The sequence below is a fragment of the Neomonachus schauinslandi genome, chromosome 1, assembly GCF_002201575.2.
Source record: "Neomonachus schauinslandi chromosome 1, ASM220157v2, whole genome shotgun sequence".
In the NCBI taxonomy this organism is placed as follows: Eukaryota; Metazoa; Chordata; class Mammalia; order Carnivora; family Phocidae; genus Neomonachus; species Neomonachus schauinslandi.
Window position 1 is genome coordinate 52631293 of NC_058403.1, and position 19732 is coordinate 52651024.

Here is a 19732-nt window from a genome sequence, read left to right on the forward strand (position 1 = left end):
TGACTAAGAGTTCAGGAAAGAGAGAGTCCCATCTTCTTGGCCATACTCATGTGGAGTGCAGTTCCAGTAAAGCTGTGCTGGGGCTGGGAGTGAGGGAATGAGCCATGGATCAAATGCCACGGAGTCTTCCTCTTCTTACCAAGTTTTAGTAGATTTTCTTGAATAAATATTTCTTCATTTGCTGCATGCCCTTGGCACAAGTCCCAGAGACTTGGTTTCTTTAAAAATAATTCTTACCAGGGGCACTTGGATGGATCACTCAGTTAAGCATCTGACTCTTGGTTTCAGCTCAGGTCATGATCCCAGGGTCATAATCTCAGGGTCTTGAGACAGAGCCCTCTGTTGGGCTCCATGGCTCAGCATGGAGTCTGCTTGAGATTCTCTCTCTCCCTCTCCCTCTGCCTCTCACCCTGCTCTCTCTCTCTCCCTCTCTCAAATAAATAAATAAAATCTTAAAAAAGTAATTATTATTAATTATGCTTATTTTTGGGGGGAGCAGGTCCACTGAACTCCTCATGGCTGCCATTCCTGATATTTGCTCTTCATAATTAGTCATTTTTTTTTCATTTGTAAACCTGAACTCACAAATGGTAGTTATTGAAATGAAGAAAAATAAATGTTTACTAATGTTGAGTTTTTGTGACATTTTGAATTAGAAATATTTATTTATTTATTTATTTATTTATTTTAAAGATTTATTTATTTATTTGAGAGAGCGAGAATGAGAGAGAGAGAGAGTACATGAGAGGGGGGAGGGTCAGAGGGAGAAGCAGGCTCCCCGCTGAGCAGGGAGCCTGATGCAGGACTCAATCCCGGGACTCCAGGATCATGACCTGAGCCGAAGGCAGTCGCCTAACCAACTAAGCCACCCAGGCGCCCCTGAATTAGAAATATTTAAAGAGTGGGCAAGATGGCATTTCAGACTTTTTTTCTCATTCCGTATGGGAGAGTGCCAATATTTAATAGAATATTGGTTAGAAAAAATGTTTTAGAAGATTCTATATGTTCATAGTATTGTAAAAATGTTTGAAAATCTATGTTTTAAATCAAAAGCAGACATCTGTTGGAAGGCAATTAAAAATGAATATTGATGAGATTTAGGTGCAAAACCAAACTTGTCTTCATGAGTCAATCCAACTGTAAGAGCTGATCCAATTATAATCTCTCTTTTAATATTCTTTAACAACAGTTATAGCCAAGACAGCTCATTAAGAATCCATATCAGAGTATATGATCATGGCTAAAAATAAGTATATTGCCCACGTCATTTGTCAATTCATTTAATGAATTAGAAGTGGTTTCAATTTCAGAAAGTTAAAAAAAAAAAGTCACATTAAAGATTTGTACTCAATTGTGAAAGTAAAGAAGTGCTTTGTGATGCTTTCATATTTACATTTTCATTTATTTGTATTCCCTATGATGTGCCAAGTGATTGTCAGTTTACAAAATGTGGCACCTATAAATATGCTTTAATTACTCATTTAGTTCAATCATTTAGTCAACAAATACTTATTGAGTAAATACTAAGCCAGGCTGTTCTAAACTCTGGGGATATAGCAATGTATGAGACAAACAAGGTTCCTGTTCTCTTGGAGTTTAAATTTTAATGATTGTCTTAAAATAAACAGATAAATGAAGAAATGCATTATGTATTGTACTGGCTGCTAAAATGCACTCTTCAGATGCCCTTATCAGGACCAAGGCACTCATTTTTGAGCTACTGGAAGTATTAGTGGCTGATATCTCATAGCCACATCCCTCCCCTGGAATTGCTTCTATCAAAGGCACCCACCTTGTCCAAGGTTATAATCACTGCCTCAGGGCAGCCTACATCCAATATTTGGTTAATGCAAAGGATGAAGACCTGTTCCCCTTGCATCAGTTTGTGGATAACTCCGAAGAGCTGTCTCAGCTTCAGAGATCCATGAAGGATCATCCGAGACATTTGCTATAATTCACGACAGTGGAATTTTTGTCTCTATCCAGTTCTGCTTCCTGTACTTCCTTAAAGGTGTTGTTCCTAAAGGAACTTCCCGATACACATTCTACATACAAATCTTCATCTCCATTCTGTTTCCAGGAAACTCAACCAAAAATGGTAGATACTAGAAACAATCTTAAGAAGTAGGCTCTAAATATATGTTAAGAAAAAAAAAAAAGAGAAGAAGATAGTAGGAGGGGAAGAATGAAGGGGGGGAAATCGGAGGGGTAGACGAACCATGAGAGATGATGGACTCTGAAATACAAACTGAGGGTTCTAGAGGGGAGGGGGTGGGGGATGGGTTAGCCTGGTGATGGGTATTGAGGAGGGCACGTTCTGCATGGAGCACTGGGTGTTATGCACAAACAATGAATCATGGAACACTACATCTAAAACTAATGATGTAATGTATGGGGATTAACATAACAATAAAAAAATTAAAAAAAAAAGAAGTAGGCTCTAAGTGCAACCTTTGGTCTGGATCACTTGCTAAAAGGTGAGAAAAAGCTAAGGTCAGTCTAAGAACATAATTATAAGCGTAGTGAAACTTCAGAGAAGGTTGAACTCTAAGCCTGGCAGCTCTACTACACTAGAGAAAAGGTTTTCAATTAAGCAGGGGGACAGAAAAGGAAACTATTAACAAAATGGAAAGGCAACCTAATGATGGGAAAAGATAGATATTTGCAAATGACATATGATAAGGAGTTAATATCCAAAATATAGAAAGAACTTATACAACTCAACACCAAAAACAAACAATCCAATTTAAAAACGAAGAGAGGACTTGAATGGACATGTTTCCAAAGAAGACATTCAGATGGCCAATAGACACTTGAAACATCCCTAATCATCAGGGAAATGCAAATCAAAATGACAATGAAACATCACCTTACACCTGTCAGAATGCCTAAAATCAAAAACACAAGAAATAACAAGTGTTAGTGAGGATGTGGAGAGAAAGGATCCTTTGTACACTGTCGGTGGGAATGTAAATTGGTGCAGCCACTGTGGAAAACAATGTGGATGTTCCTCAAAAAATTAAAAATAGAAGTACCATACGAACCAATAATTTCACTACTGGGTATTTACTGTGATAGTGGCACAATAAGGGGGTACAAAGACTTGGTGCTTTGTCTCAATTTGGCAACACTAATTTGAAAAGATATATGCACCTCAATGTTTATGGCAGCATTATTTACAATAGCCAAGATAAGGAAGCAACCCAAGTGTCCATCAACAGACAAATGGATAAGGAAGATGTGGTATATACATACAATGGGATATTACTCAGCAATAAAAAAGATCTTTCCATTTGCAACAACATAGGTGGACCTAGAGGGTATTATGCTAAGAGAAATAAGCCAGGCAGAGAAAGACAAATACTATATGACTTCACTTATATGTAGAATCTAAAAAACAAAACAAATGAATAAAAAAATACAAAAAAGCAGAAACAGACCCATAAATATTGAGAACAAATGGATGGTTGCTGGCAGAGGCAGGGGGTGCAGAATGGGTGAAGGGGAGTTGGAGGTACAGGTTTTCAGTTATGGAATGAATAAATCATGGGGATGAAAGTTACAGCATAGGGAATATAGTCAAAGATATTGTAACAGTGTTCTATGGTGACAGATGGTAGCTACACTTGAGGTGAACATAGCATAATGCATAAACTTGTTGAATCACTATGTTATACACCTAAAACTAATGTAACATTGTGTGCTGACTATACTCAAATAAAAACATTTAAAAAATTTTTTTTCTAGGGCTGCCATAACAAAGTACCACAATCTGGATAGCTTAAAACAACAGAAATTTATTCTCTCACAGTTCTGGAGGCTAGAAGTCCAGAACCAAGGTATTTTCAGGGCCATGCTCCCTCTGAAGGCTCTAGAAAAGAATCTTCCTTACCTTTTCTAGCTTCTGGTGGTTGCTGGCAATTCTTGGGGCTTTCGTGACTTGTAGCAGCATAATTCCTATCTCTGTCTGTGCTTTCATATGGCCTCCTTCCCTATATGTTTGTTTCCAATCTCTTTCTTCTCAAAAGAACACTTGTCACTGGAATTGGGGCACATCCTAGTCCAGTATGAGCTTATCTTAATGATTATATCTGCAAAGACCCCATTTCTAAAGGAGGTCACATTCACAGGTACCAGCATTAGGACTTCAATATATTATTTGGGAGACACAATTCAATTCAACTTACAGCACCCTGAAAGAGAGAAACAAGAGGAAATCTTCCCAACGGGCTTAGCTTCAGACAGTGCACTTGGCCATTATATTAGACAGGGTTCTTCAGAGAAAAAGAATCAATAGATTATATATAAGAGGAGATTTATTATAGCAATTGGCTCACATGATTATGGAAGCCAAGAAGTCCCATGATCTTCCATTTGCAAGCTGGAGAACTAGAAAAGCCCATGGTGTAATTCAGTCCAATTTCAAAGGCCTGAAAATTGGGTAGAGGGGAGTGCTGATGGTGAAAGTACAGTTCCAAGTCCAAAAGTCCTAGAACCAAGAATACCAATGTCCAAGGGCAAGAGAAGATGAATGTCTTAGTTAAAACTGAGAGTAACAATTTGTCAATTTTAAATGGCCACCATGCTCCAAATTACAGATACAGAAATGGATTTGGAAAGAAGTGGACTAGTTTGGGATGTTTCTGGAGTAGAGTATGTAGGACTTGTCAGCACCCACCACCTGGATCAGTACCGGGGAGTATAAGTGCTCAATAAATGTTATAGTTGAATGAATGACTCTAAGTTTTGGCTCTTGCTGTTGGATAGATTGGGATGCCATTTACTGAACTAGGGAAGACTGTGGGAGAAACTGCTTTGGTGAGGTGAAGGAGGAATCAAGACAGTTTTCTGCATACTGAAGCCCTCCTCCTAAGGACTTTCTTTGGCACCTCAAGAGCTGGCTGGGCCACAAGTAGGTACAAACTAGGGGTGCCTGGGTGGCTTAGTCGTTGAGAGTCTGCCTTCAGCTCAGGTCATGATCCCAGGGTCCTGGGATCGAGCCCCACATCGGGCTCCCTGCTCCGCGGGAAGCCTGCTTCTCCCTCTCCCACTCCCCCTGCTTGTGTTCCTTCTCTTGCTGTGTCCCTCTCCGTCAAATAAATAAATAAATAATCTTTAAAAAAAAATAGGTACAAACTAAAATACTGGGCACACAACCCTCAACCGATGGGAAGTGTGAGAGCTGGTGAATAAATGCCTCAGCTTCCCTGGTCCCAGGTGAAATACATGTTTCACTTTTTTTTTTCTCAGAGAATCCCCAATGAGACTGAGCTCCATTTGACTACATTGGTAATAGGTTTTCATTAACATAGAAATATGTTGATTTTCCTGTCTCACTTTCACCAGCATCCCCACTTGTGCTTTCTGGAATCACTGTCCAAATAAATGGTTGCCTCAGGCTTCGGTTTTCGGGGATACACAAACTAAGAAAAACAATCGACTGGAATCTATCAACAATAGATGATAAATAGACTTTGAGTCTACAGATCAACTTTGCCTAAAATTCTCTCCCTCTTCTCCCCATCCTTCAAAGTTCTTCACATTCTTTAAAACCCATTTCAAATTTCATCTTCAAAAAACTTTCCTCTGTTCCCATACCCCAAAGGGATAAACCCTTCTCTGCTATTTCCCCTAGAAGTGTTATTTGTTGAGCAATTTGGAGTTAATTGTCCACATGCTTATATCATCATGGGCTCAGGACCCTTACCATGCCTAAGAAGTCTTGCAGGGCACACATGTAGGCCTCAAAGCAAACACATTCTCTTTCTTTCTCTGGACTTATTTCCTCTGAATAAATGGCACATGTGGCTTTCTATTTCTTTGGCATGATGAATCTAGAGGTTTGGGTTTGAATATGGGGAAGGAGGACATTTAGACCTATAATTTGTTCAAAAAAGCTACACAGCTCAGCATACTTGAATTTTTCCCAAAGGGGCCCAAAACTACAAATAATGATTACACACTACATAGTAGCTTTTGTCCTATGTATATATTTCCAAGTCTTTGAGGGCAGAAAGATTTGGTCAAGGTCCTTCTCCCTGTGAATCCCTAAGGGATGTATACACCAGGAGACAGAGCCAAACAAAATAAAGCACCCATTTCTTGTTAGCGGAATTTGTTCCTAAAACCCCAATGCAGAAAGCTCTGCATATCTGGGCTTGCCTCCCTGTAGCCTGAACCTCCAAACTGAAATCTTGTAATAATGGACTTTGAAAACCCCTTTTTCATAAGCCACATGGAACAGAGACTAAAAAAGTGAACTCTATAAAGTATATACAAAAGAAGAAAGAAAGTTCAGGTGAACAGATCTGATCTTGTGGGAGTCACCCTAAGGAAAAAAGCAGCTGAGGCCAATGTGTGAGCAGAAACCACTTACTACTTCTGAAGCATGGGACACATGCTGGGACCTTGTAACGCACACTGATCACAGTTTACTAATAAGCACGACCCAATCAGAGTCCTTGAATCTAACGATCCAGATTAATAACTTCTCTATTTGGTAGAAACTAGGAAAGAGAGGTGAAAGAGAAGAGCAGAGAGCTTGAGTATTTGTGCTTTCCTAGAAGAGGACACATCTCACATATTGTACTCACTGTCAGCATAAATACAATGCCAGCTATTACATCTCTTGGTTTTATTTTTGGCTGAGAAAATAAGTCTCCATATGTTTGTCTTCTCTTCCCAAGCACATTATAAAATCCTAAAGAGAAAGAACTGTCACCTGCTTCCTTTGTGTTCTCCACAGTGCTGGAGATGTGAAAGGAATAAATAAAATTCTCTAGATCACAATTATTATAGCAATTGTATTTATTGATGGCTTCACACATGTTGACTAATTTAATCCTCACAACAATTCTATAAGTTATATGCCATTAACATTCTCATTTTATAGATGAAGGAATTGAGACTCGGAAGGTTCAAGTAACTTTCCTAAATTCATATATCTAGAAAGTGGAAGAGTCATTACTTGAATATTTATCTTATACTGTATGAAAACTGTGAAATAGTTACAGAGAAAGAGAGGATGGTGGGGTGGAGGGAAGGCAGTCTACAACATGTGGAGTGTATCAGTCAGGGTTCAACCAGAGGAACAGAACCAGTAGCAGATACATACATGCATATTAAGAGAATTTTTTTTCACAAGGAATTGCCTTATGCAATCATGGAGGCTGGCTAAGCAAGTCTGAAGTCAGTGGGACAGGCAGACAGGAAAAGAAGATCCCAAGCAGGGTTAGAGCTTATGGACACAGTCTGAAGCTTATTATCCAGTGAAAGCAAGGGAGGAAGGTCCAGGGGGAAGGGAGAATAATTATAGACCCATATACTGTTTCTGCCTCTCTTTTAAGAGACTTCCAACAGATTAAGTTAGGGGCACCTAAAATAATCCTCATTTCAATTAATTTAAATTCAACTGATTAGGGACTTTAAACTGCACAATCCCTTCACAGTGGATCCCAGATTAGTGTTTGAATGAATAACTGGAATAAAGTATAAGCTATGAAACTACAGCCCATCATCTCGCTTCAGAAAATATCTCTTATATAGTCCATCTTAACCAGAAACATATTAGAAAGGGAATTCTGGAGACTGTTGTTCACCTTAGCCAAATTGTTTCAACCCAAAGCCATGAAGGGACACAGGGGATTTTACAAGGCATAGGGCAGGGATTAGGTGGGGGGACAACCAAGACAATCCCAAGGGCAAGAACATAGAAGAGGCAAAATACTCATGGCTTCTTTTGAAAAGATAATTGAGGGGAGAATGCAATCATAAAATCCCAATGGGGACTCCAGTACAAGATGGCAATGGCAAATGTTCAATGATTATGGGGGTGGAGGGAGGAAGAGACCTGCTGGGATTGGAAGGTACCCTACAGGACTGGGTGCATAGGAAGCCCATAAGGCCAAAGGACAGGGAGAAGGTGATGGAGTAAGTGCCATGGGGTAATGGAACAGGCCAACAGTTCAGTGTTTCTGAAAAATTTAACATGAATAATTGAATGACCTACTACATACAATTGATTCTCACACATTCTATAAAGTCTCTGTGAGCACTGAATTAGCAAATACTGGACCTTTGTTCCTAGGGAAATGGAGGAATAAGTTTCCCTGAGCCTCTGGTTATAACATTTCCATCAACTGATCAATGCATAATCTTGTTTTATGTGTGTTTCTGTTAAAAGACACCTTATCTAACATATATTGTTGAGTCATTAGCATTGAACTCATGGCCAACAACACTATAACTTAGACCTGAACAAAGCGTATATAACACATACATTATCTCCATTTTCTCCCCGCTTTCTTGTGTTTAGGAACACATATACTTGTGGGCCATATCAAACAGTAAAATCACCACGCACACACACACACACACACAACACATGGCATTAAATAGAGTAAGAAAAGCATACTTGTGGGGCGCCTGGGTGGCTCAGTCATTAAGCGTCTGCCTTCGGCTCAGGTCGTGATCCCAGAGTCCTGGGATCGAGCCCCGCATCGGGCTCCCTGCTCCGCGGGAAGCCTGCTTCTCCCTCTCCCACTCCCCCTGCTTGTGTTCCCTCTCTCGCTGTCTCTCTCTCTGTCATATAAATAAATAAAATCTTTAAAAAAAAGAAGAAAGAAAAGCATACTGGTTTATAATATGAGAGCTGAAGCAAGAAGGCAGAGCTTCACTTTGACCTCAGCTGGGAATGTGCACATCAAGGACTCAAATTTTTCACCATACTGTGCATGTGCACAGATGACTGTGAAAACACAAGTATTAATTGGGAGGTTACAAATAAATTTTAGTGAGCAGATGGATTCACAGATACAGAATCTGTGAAAAATGAGGACTGACTACATGTGAAGGTTCACCCTTGGATTAATGTTCATGGTTAGAGAGTCCCAGTACCTGAAGCCAACTCCATCCTAGACATATTTGTGATTAAGTCTACAGTATGCCAAACAGAAGATGAAAATTGAGCAAGCAGTCCATTATCCATGCTTTTCTGGATTCAGGACATCCGAACATTGAAACTCCTTGACTTAAATTGGCTGATCTAGTCTATTTGTGGTTTTCATTTAACCACATACTGTGCTCTGCTATTGAGTTTGGGGCTGTGGTTCATTGCTTCTTTGTTTATCCACCTACTTAGGATTTCTCTGCTGTGGCTGGACACATAACAAATGCTTAGCCCTCCTGCTCTTACCAACGCTTACTACATGAGCACTAAAATGACTCTCTGTGACTCTGCACCTGCACAAAGAAAAGTTAACTGGTGAAAAACACTCTCTGGGTGATAGGTCTCACTCTAAGTGTATCAATCTAATCTCTGGTGAGCTCCTCGTGCCAACTAGCAATTCCAATTTCTCCAACCCTTTCCTGCAGTCCTCTCCCAGACAATCGTTCCATAGCTCTGTCTTAGCTCACCTGGGTGACTGGGTGACTTGAACAACAGAAACTTGTTTCCCACAGTTCTTGAGGCCAGGAAATCCAAGATCAGGGTGGCAGCATGCTGGGTTCTGCTGAGAGCTGTCTTCCTGGCTTGCAGATGGCTACCTTCTCCCTGGGTCCTCACTTGATGGAGGGAGAGAGAGAGCAAACTCTCTGGTGTCTCTTCCTATAAGGGCACTCATATCATCATGAGGGCCCCAGTCTCATTTTCTCATCTAGACCTAATTACTTCTCCAAGACCCTCTCTCTAAATACATCCTGTTTGGGTGTTAGGGTTTCAACATATGAATTGGGAGAGGAGTGGGGGGATAGAGATAAGACACAATTCAGTCCATAGCAGCCTCTCTTAAAACTTCTGATTCAGCCAGTTTGGATTGGTATGTCTGTTTTTTTGTGACTAGAGTCCAATCTAGTCCATTGAAACTAGATTGAACTGCAGCACCATGTCCTTTATCCTCAATATCTGCTGAGGAATTGACTTCCTATGGTTGCAAAAAAAAAATTAGTCAGAATAGAATTTTTATATTCTCCCAACATAACCCGTCCCCTTGAATCTGAACTCATATCTCTGCTCTCCCTCCCATTAATGTTAACGAACTGTCAGTTCTATCTAAAGCCAGTCCCTCCCCTTGCGCCCTAGACCCCATCTACTCAGGAACATCTACTTCTCATCTACTCAGAGACACCACGTTAGCAACTGTTTCCTCTTGCTCTCCCATCATCAGGATTTTCTTCTAGGGAATAATTCCCTCCACATAAAAACATACTTTTATTGTTAAAAAAAAAAACTGACCTCCAGTCACCATTCATTTCATTCCTAAGTTCTCCTTTCTTCAATACTCATTGAAAGAACTGTTTGTGTTTACTATCCTTCAGTTCCTCCTCCTTCTTTCTAAATCGTTCCTACACTAGAGAAGTTTTCAATTCCACCACTCAAACAAAACGGCTCCCACCAAGAACACCAATAACTCCCATGTAGCTCAATTCAATGGCTAATCCTCAGTCCTCAACTTATTTATAAGGGTCATTTGACATTATTAACCCTTCCTTCTGGACAAATTTCCTTCACTTGGCCTCTGGATCATCACTCTTTTCATTCACTGCTTTAGTTCTTCTTTGTTTGTTCCTCCTTATATCCCTGATCTCTAAACAGTAGAATGTCCTGTATCTCAGTGTTTATCCCTCTCCTTTATATATCTACTCCTCAGAGTGCTCAGAGCACTTCAACCTCAAGGCCCTTGCATAGCTGTTCTTTCTGACGGCTACACTCTTACTTGAACACTGCATGGCTTGTTCTTTTGTGTTCTTCAAGTTACATTTTAGGTGAGCCTCCAACAACTCTAAATAAAATAGAAACCCACATCCACTCCTCCACTCACTGGCACTCCCTATCTACTTTATCCTGCTTTGCTTTTTACCACAGAACGTATCATAAGCTGACATCCATGTTTACTTATTTATAGATAGTCCATCTACTTCCCCTCGACAAGGAATCTCTGTTTAACCTAACTTTAATCAGTCTCCTCTGAGCTCTCTGCTTAACCAGGCCCAACTTTGGACTGCCTTCTATGTCCTTGTTTGATACAATACAGTTTGAGCAAATTATTCCTGCTAGATCAGTGTAGCGGAAATCCCCCACTCCCAATATTGTATCATTCCAGCACGCATTCAGCAAGAATCCTGTTGAGTCAGTCTAGCTCAGGTCATAATCTTGCAGTCGTGAGATCAAGTTCTACGTCGGGCTCTGTGCTGAGCATGGAGCCTGCTTGAGATTCTCTCTCTCTCCCTTTGCTCCTCCCCCTGCTGGCACTTTCCGTCTCAAATAAAAAATTAAAATTAAAAAAAAATTTTTAAATAAAAATAAAAATTGAGAAATCCCTGGAAGAATATATATCTAACATGTTAACAGTTATTTATACCTGGATGGTAAGGTTATTAGTGGGGTTTTGTTTATTTGTATATTTTTAATCTTTTTTTCTTGTTTCTTATGTCAGTAGATCTTACATATAATGCAAAATGATGATCACAACAATAAAAAATAAAATAATGTATTTTTTCATAAGAATTAAATAATGTTTATAGAGAGGAAAAGATGAGACTTTTTAAGACAAATTAAAATTTATACAAAAATAATGTTCAATATAGAATACAAAATATATTTTTTCTCTCTTATCTAGTTTTTATACAATGAAAACATGTTATTTTTATACTAAGAAATACACATTTTTAAAATTTTGAAATAATTTAGAAAGATTTCTTAAACTAAAAAGACAATAAACATGTCTGCCAAATCCATTTCAGTTTTTACAGTAATTTTGAACGGCCCAGTCAAAAGATTCATGGTCTGAATCAAACACAACTTCATCTGACTCACTATTCCACAAAAATACATAGAAGACATGCTTTTGTGTTACTTCACATCATCAATGCCTGCAGAAAACAATGGTCTTTGAATGGCATTAAGGTTTTTTATTGGTTTCTTATATTTCTAAAATTTTAAGGTCACAGTCCTTTGCTCTGTGCTTGTCCTATAGTATCTGTGTTGAGTGAAAAAAAGCACATAAACCGGGGTGGGAAAGGGATGGATTTAGAAAAATCACCCATTGTTCCAGGTAGCCTTTCTCTTAGGAAAAAAAAAAAATCACCAAACTAAATCACATGTTATAGAAATTTATTCCTTAATTCCTAACACAAATAACTTTGACTCTTTTTTCTTGGAGAGAAAAGTAGTAAGAATAACAACAATATCAAAAATGAGATAGCATATTAACTTTATGTTTTCTACAATGATAAGTCTTTTGTTTAAATATTAATTTGTCTAAACAAATTTCATCTTCTTTTCTCTGCAAAGTATTATTTTTTTTTTTTTAAAGATTTTATTTATTTATTTGAGAGAGAGAGAATGAGAGACAGAGAGCACGAGAGGGAAGAGGGTCAGAGGGAGAAGCAGACCCCTGCCGAGCAGGGAGCCCGATGCGGGACTCGATCCCGGGACTCCAGGATCATGACCTGAGCCGAAGGCAGTCGCCCAACCAACTGAGCCACCCAGGCGCCCCTCTGCAAAGTATTATTTAATTCTAGGTTCACCAGTTAAGGAATACAATCCTGTATTTTTGTAATTGAGATCGTAATTTTGTATATTATGATTCAGGTTTACTGATCTATTTAGAGATTTTGTGCATATTCTAAGGGATAATGTGATAGGAAGGCTGAGATACGTGTCTCGATTCTGTAATTTTAAAAATTCTATTTGGCTAGGCATAGAAAAATTAATGGTAATGATACCTTATTTCTTTTTTCTTTAAAGATTTTATTTATTTATTTGACAGAGAGAGAGAGCGCGAGAGAGGGAACACAAGCAGGGGGAGTGGGAGAAGGAGAAGCAGGCTTCCTGCGGAGCAGGGAGCCCCATGCGGGGCTCGATCCCAGGACCCTGGGATCATGACCTGAGCCGAAGGCAGACGCTTAACGACTGAGCCACCCAGGCGCCCTAATGATACCTTGTTTCAACAGAGTCTTTCATCTGAAGATCTCAAAGCATCTAACATTTAGAGCACAGTATTAGGCCATGCTGACTCTGTGACAAAAGTACTATATTTTAGAAATATTTAAATTTTTCCATTATTTGTCTTTTTAGATTTCTTGGTGCCTTTATAATTTTCAAAGAAAGTCTTGTTTATTCTTGATAGAGAGGCAGCTTAGAGAACTTTTACAAACAATGTAGTTTACTTTGTACAATAGCACAAAAAGTGTATGGAGGTTATTCTTAGCTCAGAGGAAAAAAATAATGTATTTTTAATATTTTGAACATCTGCTATGCACCAAGCCCTGTGCCAGGCATGCTACATTTGCTATCTCACTAAAACCTCACAAGAATCCTACAGAGGAGAAATAATTATTTTAATATACACAGGAGGCTACCATATGCATAATGGTTTATGCTACCCAAGAGCTTTCAGCTAAAAAAACTGGACTGGAACCCAGATGTATTCAGCTATATTATTTTGTTTTGTTTTATCACCCTAGTTGCTTTTAGTTTCTATTATCCAAAATTTTCTTTACCTCTTTCATCTATTAATAATCCCAACTATTCATTAAAAAGTTAGATTCAGAAATAGGAATCAAAAATACTGACAGATATTCTTCATAACAGTTTATATCTATCTTCGACTGTCACAGTGTAGTTGATCAGATGACCTAGAGATAGTGAGTTTGTTTAGATGATTCAGGCCCTGCCTCAAGGAAAAGCCAATGTTTTCCAAAGCATGCCACATATATCACCGCTCATCCACAAGGCGATTTTGTTAACATTTGAACATTTTACCAGTTACATATTTCTAACATTTTCATGGTTATATATTTTGAACATCTATCAAGAAAGAAATTAACTAACAGAACAAACTCTTATTTTCATAAGTGTTATTACTTGCAATAAGGCCAAAAAAGGTAGTGCAATAGTAATTCACTTTGCACAGACTGAGTCTGGTTACGCAGGCAAATTTATGAATGGGTCAAATCTTCACTAATCAAAATTTCTTCTTTGGATGTAAGGATCGTATGAATGTACAGATGTCTGGTATAGCTTCTCATATATTAAATTTCCATGTTCATCATCATGTATTTCTTACTAATACTAATTCATCACTTCTGAAAGTCAATCATAGCTCACTATATAATTATATATTATTGTGAATTATAATCTGGATTGGGTTGTTTTTGGTTTTGTTTTTTAAAGATTTTATTTATTCGTTTGAGAAACAGAGATACAGAGAGAGAGAGAGAGCACAAGCCGGGGGAGAGGCAGAGGGAGAAGCAGGGTCCCCGCTGAGCCAGGAGCCAGATATGGGGCTCGATCCCAGGACCCTGGGATCATGACCCGAGCTGAAGGAAGACGCTTAACAATCTGAGCCACCCAGGCGCACCTGGATTGGCTTTTTTTTAATTGAAACTATCATGGGTAAGAGGTTTATAAGATTTTTAGGCATAACAGGAGAAGGTATTTATAACAAATATGAGCATGGTGTTGATAGTAATAAAACCACATTAACAACTGAATCACCTGTTAATGTTATAGAAATACCAGCTTCAACAACAACAACAAAAAAATGCACAAGATATTATACAAATACCATCAAAATTGTTTGAAATTTGGAATTTCACTGCCAATTGGGAGTGACTCTATTTCATTATGTGTTGCCTTTAGAAACACTGGTATCATTTTGACACATTCAAAGAACACTATGAGAAACTTGTCAAAATTTCTGAAGCAAAATGGAAGGACATTCAAGCATCCAAAAACTAACATGCTGTGTAATAAGGATAAGAATACAAAAGCTTTGTGGTGTTTTGAAATAACTGGTGAAACATGAAGAATCCTATTGGCAAAAAAAAAAAAAAAAAAAAGTAAAAGCAATGACTGGGGACAAAGTAAGTGAAATGATTGATAAAGTGCCTCTGCCAAATAACAGAGTTCATTTTAGAACTACAGATATGAACAGAAAGTAAAGCAGTAATTATTATTCAGAGAATGACAAAGTCAATACAATTCTCTGCAGACTGAAGAATCCACTAACATTCTACAGTCAGAAAATCTTTGCTATTTGTCTGACATAACCTTGAATAAAAGTAGTCTATAAAAACTTCTCCACAGCCAAATTGTACAATTGAAGAAGTGATTTTTTTTTTAATTTATTGGTGAAACCAAATAAGCAAAAACAATGACAAAAAGTGCTATTGGGCTACACCGAGAAGGTGTCAAAGACAATTAGTTCAACAAGAAGACCTGGTTAATACAATTATGCGACTGCATATATACTTGCAGTTGTATCCAAAGAAATCCTGGTCAGTAGAGATACACAAAGTATTTATTCGAACTGTCAATCATATGCAAGCCTTTGAGTTCTCAAACTTTTGTCAGATTTTGTGAAAAAAAATTGCATAAGTTAAAAATCTGAAATTACTGTTTTTTGTCTTTTGTTAGATTCCCTGCTAACAGGAGTCCTTATATGTCCATTCAAGTTAATAAATCTACAAAATATTTCATATCAAGTCATAATCTGGCTATATCCCAGATTTAACATTTCTTCTACAATGATTTGAAGTTCTGCTGACAACATGAATAGCCAAAACAGCTTTGAAAAAGAAGAACAAAGTTGGAAGTCTTACACTACCTGATTTCAAAACTTACTATAACGTTACAATAATCAGGATAATGTGGTATTGGCATAAATAGAGGTATACAGATCAATGGAACAGAATTGAGAACCCAGAAAGAGTCCTTACCTTTATATTTAATAGTTTGACAAAAGTGCCAAGACAATTCAATGGGGAAAACATATTCTTCTCAACAAATGGTACTGGGACAATTTAATGTCTTTAAACACAAATATGAACCCTTTGCTAACACTGTTAGCTAGGTCACACATAAATAACTCAAAAATGGATCACAGACATAAAGGGCTAAAACTATAAATTTTCTAGAAGAAAACATAGGAAAAAAATTTCTGCAACATTGTTCAGGCAAAAAGTTCTTAGATATGGCACAAAAATCACAAGTTATAACAACAACCAAAAAAACCCTGATGAATTGTAATTCATTAAAATTCAAAAGCTTTTGTGCTCAAATACACCATTAAGAAAATGAAGAGATGATCTACAGACCAAGAGAAAATATTTCCAAATCATATATCTGATGAAGGATTGTACTAAAAGTGTATAAAGAACTCTTCCAATTCAATAAGAAGATACATAAACAGAAAAACAAACTTGACTAGACATTTTACACACACACACAAAAACATACAAATAGCTATAACCACATTAAAAAGTGCTCAAGATCATTAGTTATTAGTGGAATCCTAACCCACTAGAATAACAACAATACAAAATACAGGCTATAGCAAGTGTAGGCAAGAATGTAGAGACACTGTAACTTTCATACACTGCTGGTGGGAATATAAAATGGTGCAACCAGTTTGGAAATAAGCTGGGTAATTTCTTTAAAAATTCAAATATAAGCTTATCATATGACCTATAAATTCCAGTCCTAGGTAGATACCCACAAGAAATTAAAACATGTCCACACAAAGGTTTGTATATGAACATTCTCAGGACTATTATTCATAATATCCAACAATTGGTGAATGGATAAACAAAATGCGGTATCCATACAATGGAATACTGTTCAACAATAAAAAGGAACAAAAATATTTATATATTCTACAAAATGGATGAACCTCAAAAACATGATGCAGATTGAGTTGCTTCTGCATCCTGGTGCTGCATCATCACGGAGCCTCTGTGGTCCTTTAGCCAAGATGCCTGAGGAAATCCAGACCCAAGACTAGCCGATGGAGGAGGATGAGGTGGAGACATTCTCCTTTCAGGCGGAGATCGCCCAGTTGATGTCCCTGATCATCAATACCTTCAACTCGAATAAGGAAATATTTCTCAGAGAGCTGATTTCCAACTCGTCGGATGCTTTGGACAAAATCAGACATGAAGGCTTGACCGATCCCAGTAAGCTAGACTCTGGGAAAGAGCTGCATATTAACCTCATTCCGAACAAGCAAGATCGAACCCTCACCATCGTGGATACCGGCATTGGCATGACCAAGGCCGATTTGATCAATAACCTTGGTACTATTGCCAAGTCTGGGACCAAAGCATTCATGGAAGCTTTGCAGGCTGGTGAAGATATTTCTATGATTGGACAGTTTGTTGTCGGGTTCTATTCTGCCTACTTGGTTGCCGAGAAAGTGATGGTGATCACCAGGCATAACGATGATGAGCAGTATGCCTGGGAGTCTTCTGCAGGAGGATAGTTCACAGTTAGGACTGATACAGGTGAACCTATGGATCGGGGAACAAAGTTATCCTGCATCTGAAAGATGACCAGATGGAGTACTTGGAGGAAAGGAGAATAAAAGAGATTGTGAAGAAGCACTCCCAGTTTATTGGCTAGCCCATTACTCTCTTTGTGGAGAAGGAACATGATAAAGAGGTCAGTGATGATGAAGCTGAAGAAAAGGAAGAGAAAGAGGAGGAAAAAGAAAAGAAAGAGAAGGAGTCTGATGGAAATAGAAGATGTTGGTTCTGATGAGGAGGAGGAGAAGAAGGATGATGACAAGAAGAAGAAAAAGAAGATCAAGGAGAAGTACTTTGATCAAGAAGAACTGAACAAGACAAAACTTATTTGGACCAGAAACCCTGATGATATCACCAATGAAGAATATGGAGAATTTTATAAGAGCTTGACCAATGACTGGGAAGATCACTTGGCAGTGAAGCATTTTTCAGTGGAAGGACAGTTGGAGTTCAGAGCTCTTCTCTTTGTGCCAAGACGTGCTCCCTTTGACCTATTCGAGAACAGAAAGAAAAAGAACAACATTATGTTGTATGTTCGCAGAATTTTCATCATGGATAACTGTGAGGAGCTAATCCCTGAGTATCTGAATTTCATTAGAGGTGTGGTAGACTCTGAGGATCTTCCTCTAAATATTTCCCGTGAGATGCTGCAGCAAAGCAAAATTTTAAAAGTTATCAGAAAGAACTTGGTCAAAAAGTGCTTGGAACTCTTCACCAAACTGGCTGAAGACAAAGAGAACTACAAGAAGTTTTGTGAGCAATTTTCGAAAAACATCAAGCTGGGAATACATGAAGACTCTCAGAATCGAAAGAAGCTCTCAGAGCTGTTACGATACTATATGTCTGCTTCTGGTGATGAGATGATTTCTCTCAAGGACTATTGCACCAGAATGAAGGAAAACCAGAAACACATCTATTACATCACAGGTGAGACCAAGGATCAGGTAGCGAACTCGGCCTTCCTGGAGCGTCTTTGGAAGCATGGCCTGGAAGTGATCTAGATGATCGAGACCATCGATGAGTACTGTGTCCAATAGCTGAAGGAATTTGAGGGGAAGACGTTAGTGTCTGTTACCAAAGAGGGCTTGGAACTTCCAGAAGATGAAAAAGAGAAAAAGAAACAGGAAGAGAAAAAAACAAAATCTGAAAACCTGTGCAAGATCATGAAGGACATCTTGGAGAAAAAAATAGAAAAGGTGGTCGTGTCAAACCTATTGGTGACCTCCCCATGCTGCATTGTCACAAACACATACAGCTGGACAGCAAATATGGAGAGGATCATGAAGCCCTAAGCCTTGAGAGACAACTCCACCATGGGCTACATGGCCGCGAAGAAGCACCTGGAGATAAACCCCGACCACTCCATCATTGAGACCATACGGCAGAAGGCAGAGGCCGACAAGAACGACAAGTCTGTGAAAGATCTGGTCATCCTGCTCTACGAAACTGCTCTCCTGCCCTCTGGCTTCAGTTTGGAAGATCCCCAGACACATGCTAACCAGATGTACAGGATGATCAAGCTTGGTCTTGGTAGTGACGAAGACAATCCCACCGTGGACGATAGCAGTGCCCCGTGAGCGAAGAGATGCTGCCCCTCAAGGGTGACGATGACACGTCCTGCATGGAGGAAGTCGACTAAGTGCCACCGAGAATTACTTGTACATGTATTCGATACTTTATCTTCATTCCCTCTGATAATATATTTTCAAGGATGTTTTCTTTATTTTTGTTAACATTTTAAGAATCTGTATGGCATGACAGTAACTACTTAAGGGGAAGATAAGATTTCTTTCTTTTTCGGAGTGTGCTACTGTGACGTGTAGGAACTAAAGCCCAGCTAGTTTTTCTTCCCTAGTTCCATGCTGGCTTATTGTAACCGGACAAGGTAACATTTGTTGTAAGGTGTATGTAACCTAACGTGAACTGTGTGCTCTAAAGTGTTTAGCTACCAAGTGGATTCCTTAGTAAGGCCAAATTTTTTTTGTCACTTAAGTGTTCTGAGCTATACCTTGATGTTTAAAACAGAACTGTTGGTTAAAATGACTCTCACCATCTAGGATCTACTTTTTAAATCTTCTATCCCCTGTAGTTATCAACTGCATGTACCAGGCCTCTAGAAACCAGTAGTTAAACTGAACCAACTGGATGGGAGTAACTATGTATAGGGCTTGTTTTCCAAAGAAGAGCGTTGTTTAGAGTAGTGAAATTCTAAGCCTATTTAGGCATGTTGTAAAGCTGTTCAAGAAGTAACTCAGCAAGTTCTGTGAGTGGAAATGTAGTGCTCAAGTCACATTCAGCTTTAAAAGGTTGTAACAAATACAAACAAATTTTAAAAAAAACATGATGCAAATTAAAATACAGGAGCAAAAGAGTACATACTGTATGATTTCATTTATATAAAATGTCCAAAAAAGACAAATGTATAGAG

General features: G+C 38.5%; 1 pseudogene across 1 annotated transcript; it reads left to right on the forward strand.

Moving 5' to 3' along the window:
* Window positions 1-16754: 16754 nt before the first annotated feature.
* Window positions 16755-18943, forward strand: LOC110582718 (annotated as a pseudogene). The gene has a single exon (XR_002480463.1). The product of XR_002480463.1 is annotated as a heat shock protein HSP 90-alpha-like (transcript).
* Window positions 18944-19732: the final 789 nt, after the last annotated feature.